Source organism: Suncus etruscus, chromosome X, assembly GCF_024139225.1.
Source record: "Suncus etruscus isolate mSunEtr1 chromosome X, mSunEtr1.pri.cur, whole genome shotgun sequence".
NCBI lineage: Eukaryota > Metazoa > Chordata > Mammalia > Eulipotyphla > Soricidae > Suncus > Suncus etruscus.
In genome coordinates, this window is record NC_064868.1 from 22,044,681 (window position 1) to 22,057,502 (window position 12,822).

Consider the following 12,822-nt stretch of genomic DNA (forward strand, 5'->3'; position numbering starts at 1 on the left):
ATAAAATACCATATTTTTCTCTCTGATAATTCTCTGGAGTTCAAAACATTGCTGAACATCATAGTATATGTCCAATAATAAAATTTTTGTTCAGTATATAAATATTACCATCACTAAGAGTCATTTTCTTAACAAATGGCTGAAATGGAATTTAAATCCTGTTTGTTATAACTCAGAATATTCCATTTTAACCACCCATATTCAAATTTTATATACTAAAGACAAATTATTCTGTACTTTCTCCGAATTATTTGTTTGTCCTATTTCTCTTATGCTTTAATAAATTATACCTGGATAGAATAAGTGGTTGGTAGTTATGATGAAAATGAACAATTTATTAAAATGTTTATTTACATGATTTTAGAAAGAGAGAGAGATTGGGATAATTATGACCTCCTTTTCTAGTGGCAAAAATGAATGTATAACATAAGGCGGGATTAGAAATATCAATGGGGCTGGAGCGATGGCACAGTGGTAGGGCATTTGCCTTGCACACAGCTGACCAAGGATAGACCACAATTCGATCTCCTCATGCCCCATATGGTCCCCCAAGCCAGGAGTGATTTCTGAGAATCACTGGTGTGGCCCAAAATTTAAAAAAATAAAAAGAAATATCTATGGAGGAAAATTATCTCTTTTTTAATAGTATTTTTTAGTTTTATATAACTTTTTAAAAATTCATTATATAACCTGAAAGTAATGTTTTCTTGCACAGGGACCATGCTAATCGTCTCTGTATCATTCCAATTTTAGTATATTTGCTGCCAAAGTGAGCACCTGAAAATAGTGTTTTATAAGCTTATGACAGAATGCATTGCAACATTGCACCAGAAAATAACTGGGCTGGTTATCTTTCAATATTTTCTTTTATTTTATAAGTACTAGAAATAAAGACCCACTCCTTTTTTTAATAAGACCTCATATTTCAAAGATAATTATTAAAGCAGCTACTGCCTTTCTTTTTAGATATAAGTAATATCAAATTATTTAACCTTTATCCTTAATATCATTTCTGAATCTTTAATTATTTTCATTACTTTGTACTAAGTCTTCAGATACATTACATATTAAACATTGAAGGGCCTCTATTGGTTTTCTTCAATAGGATATTTAAAATATATAGTGTTGAATATATAAGCAGACATGATTCATTACACTGATTTCTAGGACCAAATATTTAAGCATAATACAGATATACAGAATACAAATATATTAAGAATTCTATTCTTAATATAATTCTATTATCACACTGTTTTATGACTTAGTGAATATTTTACTTCTAGTTTTTATATTATTCAGCCAATTTAGATGAATTTATGTACCTTCTCTTATACATATGGCATCATTCTCTAAAATTATTGCATTTTATTTATTTTTTGTTTTTGTTCTTTTGGGTCACACCCAGCGATGCTCAGGGGTTACTCCTGGCTGTCTGCTCAGAAATAGCTCCTGGCAGAAACGGGGAACCATATCGGACACCGGGATTCGAACCAACCACCTTTGGTCCTGGATCGGCTGCTTGCAAGGCAAACGCCACTGTGCTATCTCTCCGGGCCCAAATTATTGCATTTTAAAAAACGTTCTATAACCTTATGATCCATATGCCACTGTAGCTTTTAGATTCAGAACACTAAATTTTTGTTTATGAGTTAAATCACCACTATGGTATGGCAGGAATACTAAAAAATAATACTATGTTGCACCAAAAAATGCAACACTATAATACTTATATGAAACTTCTTCCACTCGACTAAACTAAGATGGAGCTAGATAAATCCTCCCTGGTTTTATATAAATATAAATCTCTTCCACTTAATAAAATTAGTGAGTTCACAGCTTTTATGCTTACTTTTCTTATTTTTTAGAGAGAAAAAGGAGAGGGTTTTAGAGAGAAAAAGGGAGAGGGAAAGTTTTAGAGATAGAGGGTTAGAGAGGAAGAAAGGAGGAGGAAGTAGGTTGGAAAAAGGGTTAGAGTGGTAGAGAGAGGAGACGGACAGGATTAGAGAAAGGAGAGGGTTAGAGAGGAGAGGGGGAGAGAGAGGTTTAGAGGGTTAGGGAGAGGTAGATAAAGAGGGAAAGTATTAGAGAGAGGGAGCCATGATTACTTTTGAATCTTAACAATTAAAGAGATAATATTTATATTTGTATATAAATATATAAAATATATTAGTAGTATGGTAGCTACCTATAGCATATTTGTATGTTTAAATAGAATAAACAATAAGAAAACTATTTTTTCTCCTTAAAATTTCAAGAATAAAATTTCATGTAAAGACTTTGGATTAGATATGAAAACATAAAAATTTGATTGATAAGAAAATATATTTAAAGTAAAATTTGTCTGAATTTTCTATTTTGATGCATATTATCTGAATAGAAATTAACTAAGAACTAAATGTTTGAAATATTTTATTATTATTATTATTATTTTTATTATTAGAAACAGGGAAGACATACTTTTACTGAAATCTATTGCTTGATTTTGAAATTATACTTTAAAAATATTTTGTTAAGGCCAATGTAAGTTACAAGTTTTTCACTGTTGTATTTCATGTACATAAGGACAGTAAATTAGGACCATTCCCACCACTAGTGTTGACCTCCCTCCACCATAGTTCCCAGCATGCATTACCCAGCATGCATCCCATAACTCCACTCTTAGTCCTCTCCACAGCTAGTGTAACAGTCCCTTTTGTGTTTAGCTTGTTATAGTTTGGGTCTATTCATTCTATTGTCTTTGACTTTGGTTTGGGTATTTAGGTTTGATCAAATTTTTATTTTCACACCAGAGGTCGCTTGGCCACTGGGTCCCATTCACTTTTTTTCACAAATTGTAGAAAGACATAGAAATATGAGGCAGAACAATATGATTCGTGTTTTATGGTTCTGTAAAAAAAATGGGAGCCTAATATAAATAAATTAAAAGAAGAAAAAAGAGAAAGAAAGAAAAATGGGGGGCAAGATGTGGGAAATTAGAAAATTTTCTTGGTCTAAGTGATATTGGGTGTCTACACCCTTGAAGCTCACTGTCATGAGATAGACTACAGGCTCCACACATGTTAGTTGTCAAACCCCAAGGTCGTTCTTTACGGTACCAGGAAAAGTTCTGTTCAGTCGTGTTTGGCAAAGTCAGTCTTCTATAATTAGAGATCTTGTTGTTTTTTTTTTTTTTTTTTTTTTTTTGCACAGATCCTAGGACAAAGTCTTTATGGTCCCAGGAAAAGTTCTGCTCCATGGTGGTTGTTGTAGTAAGTCTTCTGTAATTAGTAATCTTGGTTTTTGCAAAGATCTGATTTCATCTCATCGTTAGGTGATGAGGTAGGCAACCTGCCTTTAGATCCCCCAGGGCGGGTGAATCTCTGTAAAGGGGGCGTGTTTGACCTCGGCAAACACTTCATAACAAGATAAGCCCAGTGTTTATGTCTCTATATCCTAGAGCTGAGAGTTTCTGTGTCCTGCTTCAAACCCCACCTTGAAAAGCTATGCATTGAAAAACGTGCTCATTGTAGTCATTAATCCAGACATCACCTCTGATTAAAAAATCAGCTCAAATTATTTTATATATTTTTGTTTTGCAGGTTAAAGTTTTTTTTTAATAAAGATACTATTTACAGTCCTGCAGGGGTCGCAGAAATGTTTTCTTCTTCCTAGGGGTCATGACAGAAAATAATTGAGAAGCACTGCTTTAGATCAGGTTGTTGTTTCCTCAATATCAGATTGTCATATGAACCTGCCCTGGCACAAGTTGGTACCAGAGTGGTATTAGGGACTCCCCAGGAGGAGTTTGATTCCTGGTGCTGGTTCAGGAAACTGTGCCTGTTCTAAGGTTCAGATCCAGAGTTTGGGGTTGGACGGTTGTAGTCTCATCACGTGAGGTCAAATTTGAAATTATACTTTTTGAAAGTATACATTAAAAAGATAATTTTCCTTTGCTGAATAATAATCAGCTTATTATCTGTATATAAAGTTATCAGAATTCACTTCAATATATTAACAAGAAACAAGCTTCTTATTAATAAATACTATATTTCAGTTGAAATTTCTTCTTTATTAAATTTTGGTGATGTCATCAGGTACAACTAGGAAAATTTAAAGTGGCTGAGGAGCAACTGAACATATCCATTTCTTGGAAAAAAATAACCCTTTAAAGTGGGTCTACAGAACAATGTGGAGACAATATATTTAGTTAATTTTTAGAAAATAGGATTTTTAAAATCTTTTTTAAAATGTAATTTTTTGTTATTTTTGTTTGTTTTGGGACCACAGAAGCAGAACTCAGGGGTTATCCTGGCTCTGCACTCAGAAATTACTCCTGGCAGGCTTTTGGGACCATAAAGGATGCAGGGGATGGAACCTGGGTCTGCTTGCATTCAAAGCAAAGACACTACTTGCTGTGCTATCGCTCTGGCCCAGAAAACGGTATTTTTATTGTTTGGGTTTATTGTTTATACTTTTGACCAAAGACTTGATCCAATACTCAATCTATCTAACTTTGAAATTTTAGGTTCTACTTAAGTTAAAAATTGTAAAATATGGCTAGCTTTTTTTTATCATCACAGTGTAGATAGAAATCATATTTATTAAAAGAAAGCCACTTTGTAGGGCTGGGGTGTGTTAGAAAACTCTTGCATTCAAAACCATGATCCAATTTGTGACACTGAGAAGAGACAAAGCAACGTCCAACCACAATATAGATTTAATAGAAAGATACTTTTTAATAAAATTACCAGACCTACTGCTTGTTAGTAGAAACAATGTGAAGGTAAAATATCCTGTATATGTGATACAGTGACCTCAATTTATTACACGTATCTTAGGAAACTTAAATTACACAGATTAACTGGGGAAACTATGTTTTTAATTTTATTTTATTTAAAATTTAACTTAAATATAAATAGCTACAATTGGGTATGAATACAAAATGCTTATGGAAAATTAAAACACCGAGTTATTAAGAATAAGTAACCTGGGGCCGGAAAGATAGCATGGAGGTAAGGCGTTTGCCTTTCATGCAGAGGGTCATTGGTTCAAATCCTGGCATTCCGTGTGGTCCCTTGAGCCTGCCAGGAGCGATTTATGAGCACAGAGCCAGGAGTAACCCCTGAGCGCTGCTGGGTGGGACCCAAAAACCAAAAAAAAAAAAAGAATAAGTAACCTATGCATGTTAGTAGATCATCTTGACCAGACTTTATCAGAACTCACATGTGGGACTGGAGAGTATATGAAGGGTTAAGGTACTTGCCATACATATGTTTGACCCTAGTTCAATCCCAGCACTGCGCGTGGTTCCCTGATCACTGCTGCCAGTGATCCCTGAACACGGGTCAATGAGTGAGCCCTCAGCATCTCTGGGTACTCTCTTGTGGGAATTTCACCATTTTAGCCTCTTTATTAACATTAGCAACCTTATGTTCTGTAGGGTGAACCTGAAAGACAGAATGTCTTAGAAAATGCAGGAAAGTTAGATGAAGAAAGAGAGATTAGGTTTACTTTAGATCTACATTCTTATTATGAAAAACAATAACTTAGCTATAGCAATAAAGACTACTGATATGTTCAAGATTTTACAAAGTCATATTTTATCACTAAGGGTTCAAACCTGAGGTGGAGAGGTCTTGACTTTCCATTTTCATATATTTCTTATAGACAGTGAGAAAGTAAATGAGTCAGTTTCTGTCCTTATTTCCTATTTTTAATCCTCTCAGAATGCAGATAGAGGAGTCACACAACCCAGGGAAACACCAAGAAGACACTTTTGGGCAATCACCATCACTTCAGTGCTTGTGGACAAATTCTGTTCTGGTAATCTAGTACTGTAATGAACCACCCCATTTTAAAGTCTTAAAACAACAGGAAGTATTTGTTTGCCTTGTAAATATAAAATTCAGGCAGGGCTTGTTGTGGCAGTTTATCTCTTATCCATTTGATATAAACTGGGACAGGTGGAAGCCTGAAAATGACATCAAATTTGGGAAACTGAAATTATATGAAGCCTCATTTTTCATGTTCAGTTACTGGGACTGTTGGCAAGAACATTCCCATTACAGTTGGTTAGATTTCCCATAGCACAGAAATCCATGGAGTCCCAGTAGAAGTTGTATTGCCTTGATATAGCATGACTTGGGATTCAAAGGAAAAGAACAATTATTGTATCCCTATGAGAGATAAAGATAGATTATTTGAAAACACCTAAAAGTTGTGAGAAGCTTTTGTTTTATCTGATTTTATACAGCTAGCATCCACGACTTAATGTGATTATTGCCATAATTTAGAGCTATGAACAATTTTCACAACCTGAGGAAGAAATGCAGAATTCTTTATTACTCACCTAAGGGCACAGCCTTGGAAGTTAATGAATAGTATGATATATGACAATGCTGGATGTTATGCCGGTCACTGTTTCTCAAGATCTATTGTATAAACAAATCACCTCAGAATCTTATTAGAAATGCAGATTTAATAGTTGGGTCTAGATGAAGAACAGGTTTAAAGTGGCCCTGCATTATACATTTGTAACAAACATCCAGGTATTATTGATGTTGCTGGTCTGTGGTGAGCCACACTTTAAGCAGCAAAATCATAAGTCTTTTTCCTTACCACAGTTCTGGATTTTTGTCTTGGCATATATTGTCATAAATTATAGGATACTTTGATGAATAATACATTTAACTACATACAAGTGAATTACATGATCAAATGACAAAATCAAAACAAACATGGTTGTAGTTGGGTCACAGGCATAAAAAAGAACACCAACCCTTCACCAGTGCAACCTTCCCACCACCAGTGCCCCCATCTTCCTCCTCCTCCACCCCATGCCTGTACTCAAGAGAGACATTCTATTTCTCTCACTCATTACCATTGTCATGATAGCTGTTAGTGTAGTTATTTCTTTAACTTCACTCACCAATCTGTGAGGTAAGCTTCACATCGAGGGCCAGTCCTTTTTAACCTCATCTCTATTGTCTCTGAGTAATATTACAATAATCTTTTATTTTTCTTAAAACTAGGGGCCGGGCGGTGGCGCTGAAGGTAAGGTGCCTGCCTTGCCTGCGCTAGCCTTGGACGGACCGCGGTTCAATCCCCCGGTGTCCCATATGGTCCCCCAAGCCAGGAGCAACTTCTGAGCACATAGCCAGGAGTAACCCCTGAGCGTTACCGGGTGTGGCCCAAAACCCCCCAAAAAAAATCTAGATGAGAATGTTCTGTGTTTATCTCCTGACTTTTTTCACTTAGCATAATAGTTTCCGTATCCATTCATGTATAGGAAAATTTCATGACTTCATCTCTCCTTATGGCTGCATAGTATTCCATTTTTTATATGTACCACAGTGTCTTTAGCCATTCATCTGTTGGAGGACATCTGGTTTATTTCCAGATTCTAGCTATTGTAAATAGTGCTGCAATGAATATTGATGCGTAGAAGGCATTTTTGTATTATGTTTTTGTGTTCCTAAGGTACATCCCTAGGAGTAATATGGCTAGATCATATGAGAGCTCGATTTCCAGTGTTTTATTTTATTTTGTTTTATTTTATTTTGGTTTTGTTTCACACCTGGCTGTGCTCAGGGGTTACTCCTGGCTCTGCGCTCGGAAATAGCTACTGGCAGGCTCAGGGGATCATATGGGATGCCGGGATTTGAACCACCATCCTTCTGCAAGCAAGTAAAATGTCCTACCTACATGCTATCTCTCTGGCCTAGCAATTTCCAGTTTTTTGAGGAATCTCCATATTGCTTTCCATAAAGGTTGGACTACATGGCATTCCCACCAGAAGTCAATGAGAGTTCCTTTTTCTTCACATCCCCACCAGCACTGATTGTTCTTTTTCTTTGTGATGTGTGCCAGTCTCTGTGGCAAGAGATGGTACTTCATTGATATTTGGATTTGAATCTCCCTAATGACTAAGTGATGTGGAGTATTTTTCTATGTGCTTTTTGGTCATTTGCATTTCTTCTTTGAGGAAGTGTCTGTTCATTTCTTCTCCCCATGTTTTGATGGGGCTAATTATTTTTTTACTTAAGTTCTGTCAGTATCTTGTATTTCTTAGATATTTGCCCCTTATAGATGGGCATTCGGTAAATAATTTCTCCCATTCTGTGAGTGACCTTCGTATCCTCATCATTATTATATTTGAGGTGCATAAGCTTCTCAGTTTAATGTAGTCCCATCTGTATATCTACACTTCCACTTGTTCGGAGAGTGCTGTTTCCTCTTTGTCTCAATGCCATGGAGTGTTTTGCCCACATGTTTTATATTGTATCTATGGTTTCAGGTCTTATATCTGATTTAATTTGGTTGGATTTGACCTTTGTGCAAGATATTAGAAAGAGGCTTAAATTCAACCTCTATTGTATGTGACACAAGTTACTGAGAATTAAGAAATCTGTAGTTTTGTTATTGCTGTGCTTTAGGATGCTTGATTATTGCATAGTCTCCAGTTAATATCACATTTTCCTCTCAAACTCAGAAAGTATAGTCTGAATTTAAAAACATTAAATATTGTGCTATAGAAACAGGGTTTATATATCTGTATATATACAGTTATATATATATAACAGTATATCTCGATTCAGAAACTGGTAATTATGCCAGGGTTCTGATAGACTCATGGCTTAAAAATGACCTCTTTGTTTTATAGTAAAACAAATTATTTTAGTAGAAGTATAATCAGTTTATAATATACGGTTTCATCTCAGATATGTATGACTATCTTTCATACTGAACTTACGTAAGTTCATCAATCCCCATTTCTACCTATTTTTCAATCAAAGGTATAATTACATCCAGATTGAAATGTGGTAATCTCAATATTTTTCTCACTTAATTTAATATTTTTAATTTTCCTCCAATTTCACTCAGGTATATTCTAAATGTTCAGATAATTCTCCAGAATTCATATATTTTCTTGATTAGGTTAGTTTTTGCTGTGAAATAATACACACAGAATAGGCTTATACAATGAATTTCTATTATTACTTACAAATCACCAATTAGAAATTTCTTGTGCTGCTTTTGCTGAGCTCACTCAATGCCTGGTATTTATAAATATTCTGAGAAAGGCTTACTTTTTGTAGGAGAAATAATGTCTCATGTAAATGATTTTTTATATTTCAGAAGTGTAGCCTGACTTATTGAGTTAGTAGTAGAAAGATTAAAGTAGCAAAATATGTAGCTGTTCATGTAGCCTCTTGAGACTTAGTCACAAAACTCACATACGTCTTTTTTTTGGTCTGTATACATCCTTTTTATTTTATGCCACTGAATTGCATTCTTAAGAATTCTTAAGAATGATTAAATTGGTGACTTTTATATTATGTATTTCATCACATTTTATATAATATATTTATTTAAACATCTTGATTATAAATATGATTGTGATTAGGTTTCAGTCATGTAAAGAACACCCCCCTTCACCAGTGCAACATTCCAACCACCAATGTCCCAAATCTCCCTCCATCCCACCCCACCCCCACCTGTACTCTAGACAGGCTTTCCAGTTCCCTCATTCATTCACATGGTTATGGTAGTTCTCAGTGTAGTTATTTCTCTAACTGCACTCACCACTCTTTGTGCTGAGCTTCATGAAGTGAGCTGGAAGTTCCAGCCCTCCTCTCTTTGTCTCAGGATTGTTGCAAAAATGACTTTTATTTTTCTTAAAACCCATAGATGAATGAGACTATGCTGCGCCTATTTCTCTTCCTCTGACTTATTTCACTCAGCATGATAGTTTCCATATACATCCATGTATAGGAAAATTTCATGACTTCATCTCTTCTGAAGGCTGCATAGTATTCCATTGTGTATATGTACCACAGTTTCTTTAGCCATTCATCTGTTGAAGGGCATCTTGGTTATTTCCAGAGCCTGGCTATTGTGAATAGTGCTGCAATAAATATAGGTGTGAGGAAGGGATTTTTGTATTGTAATTTTCTGTTCCTAGGGTATATCCCTAGGAGTGGTATAGCTGGGTCGAATGGGAGCTCAATTTTCAGTTTTTGGAGGAATCTCCATATCGCTTTCCATAAAGGTTAGACTAGATGGCATTCTTACCAGCAGAGGATAAGAGTTCACTTCTTTCCACATCCCCACCAGCACTGATTGAGAACTCACTCCCTTCTATGTCACATCATTTTCTCTTGAGCCTTAGGCACAGAATTCACATACTTCTATGTCATATCATTTTCTCAGTTAAAATATGTCAACTGGCCAGACTAGTTTCAATAGTTAGGGGATTGTACCTTTTGATGGTAGTTACTCAAAATAGCATCGAAAATACTGTAAACACAGGAGAGGTGAAGTGTTTTAGCCAATTTTTTAAATCAGTCCACTACATTGAGTTTTCCAGAGAAGCCCAATTCTGAAACATAAATGTTAAGTCTTTTGTTTAGCTCTGCAATTGAAGACCTAAATTTCCTATGCTTGTCTTCAACAACCATTGCTACATACTTCCTATTCTGTTTTTGGGGTGGGTTGAAGGAGGCACAGCCAGCAGCACTCAGGGTTTACTCCTGGCTCTGTGCTTAGAAATTACTCCTAGTGGTGCTCGAGCATATGGAATATGGAATGACATATGGGATGCTAAGTATTGAACCCAGATCATGCATGTGCAAAGCAAACACCCTCCCCATTGTGCTTTTACTCAAGCCCATACAAATTCCATTCTATGTATCTGGAGATGATATTTCTCTGGATGTTTAATATCCTGGTCAATTTTGAGATTCTCCCACCTGATTATAATTATGATGATTACGCAGATGACAAGTTTATTTGAGCCATGTAATTTCATGGAATTAATTTTATTTTTCAGATTTGAGGACAAAAGTCTCATGTCTAAACTAATTTTTAGTGAATTAAATAGCATAAACTCAAGTCTCAAAATCACACACATGTGTTGCAATTGATTTTAAATACTTGTATAACATTTAACAATAATGGAATAAAACACTACCTTAATTACTAGAAAATATCAATGTCTCTACTAAAATCGACAAAATTATGCTTAAAAAGTAGATCAAATTTCCTGTTTTCCAATATTTTTTAACAGAATAGTCTTCCAAGTTTAGTTTTCTGAAACTATTTTGAAGCATGCCAGATTATCTTTCTTCATATAACACAATATCAGGTTGCTGGTTAATATTTTTGAAGGAATCTATTATTTGTTAGATACAATACATATTTCTTCAGCCAGTGTTCAAGATTTGTCATAGAATGCTCCAAGTGTACTTTATAACTTTTCATTGTGTTTGTGGCTAATTAAATGTAACAAGGTTAAAGTTCTCTATCATGAAATGCCATATATGATATGACTATGAATTGGGCCAGAATTAGATAATATTGTATCAAACATCAAATATGTTATGCCAATCTATAAAAAACTCTAGCACAAAAACTTTGTTAAATTCAGTGAATAATATAAAAGGGATGGTATGCTTATTATGTTGGCTGTATAATAATTCAGAAAAATGCATATGGATAGGCTCACTCAAATTTGAATGCAACTGCTTTGAACTCATCTGCTTGCCCCTTCCAATGTGGCATCAATATCTCATTTCATGTGAGTTATTTTCCTGCAGATGGTGTACAAAAGATATTATTGTGATTCTTTTTAGAATTGTTGACATCTTACTTTGTGCCACTTTAAATACCACGGAATTCTTGAAACCATGCCTATCACAATTAATGTTAAATTAGGCAGACTGTTCTTTTCTTTTTCATAGTCATCATTTTTATTTGTGCAATAACTTTAGGAACTCAAGGGAAGCTCATGGTAGTGCTATATGTTCAGGTGACTATGTGATGCCAGGGGCTTTCTAAGACAAAGAATGCTCTCCACTACTTTATCTCATATTTTCAGGACTAGGACCTCTTTTATCCAGCTGATGTTATCAGCACAGAGAAGTTATTGATTGCAGAGAAATGTTACTTAAGATTTAAATTGTATAACGCCAATTTAAATTCTGGATTATAATAGGCTTCCAACTCTTTGAAAATTTAAGTAAATTATCGTTCATGGGAATGTTTCAATTTCTATATTTAAACTTGATCAAGAAAAACATAGGCCTCTAATATTTTTTAATATGAAGGAAAATTTTGGTTGTACCACTTTTACTTTTGTTTCTTTCCCCTGTCATTGTCCATGTTTTCTATGTAGATATTGATATAATATAGTTAACTTTTATATTTTCATAAGATGTTATCATCTTACAGAAGATTTTTGTAGCTATTTTTGTTATTGTAAAGATGCAATGGAAATGGAAGAAAATATAAGAATGATAGGGGGAAATAATTTTAGTTGTTACGAATATATAAACAATAGGAAGGACAATATTTACAAAATTGTTAGCTCTGCATTCAAAGATGATATAGAGCAGTAAAATATAAGATAAGATAGTATTTGAGGGGTTTAAGAACAAAGACATATTGTCCTGTATATAATTTGAAGCAAGAAAGGAGAATCACATAGAGAATATAATTTAAGAACTGAATTGTGTACACTTTCAGAAAAAGAGAATTGCTTTGTAACATATCCTCCAGACTAAAGTTTTATTTTAAAGGAATTTCACATTTCTGAAACCAAGTTACTGCAAAACCATTTGCCACTGAAAAACAGAAATTTCATTTTTCAACTGATTAATTTTCAGACATCTACAGTATACTTTTAAGAAATAAAGTTCTATAGACAGCGATTTTCTCTGAGTATATAGTAGAAAATGGCTCTTTTCTTGTGTTTACAATATTATCGGGAGAGTAACTTGAAGAAGTATTTCTTTGGTTTCCAGAATAACATTCCCATTTAAATTTTTCTATGTCTGTAGAAGT

The 12,822-nt window shown here is 34.5% G+C and overlaps 1 non-coding gene across 1 annotated transcript; it reads right to left on the reverse strand.

Annotated features, from left to right (window-relative positions):
- Positions 1-672: 672 nt before the first annotated feature.
- On the reverse strand, positions 673-777 carry LOC126000387 (U6 spliceosomal RNA). Its single transcript, XR_007492724.1, has one exon. It is a non-coding gene; the product is annotated as a U6 spliceosomal RNA (small nuclear RNA).
- Between the last annotated feature and the right edge of the window lie 12,045 nt (positions 778-12,822).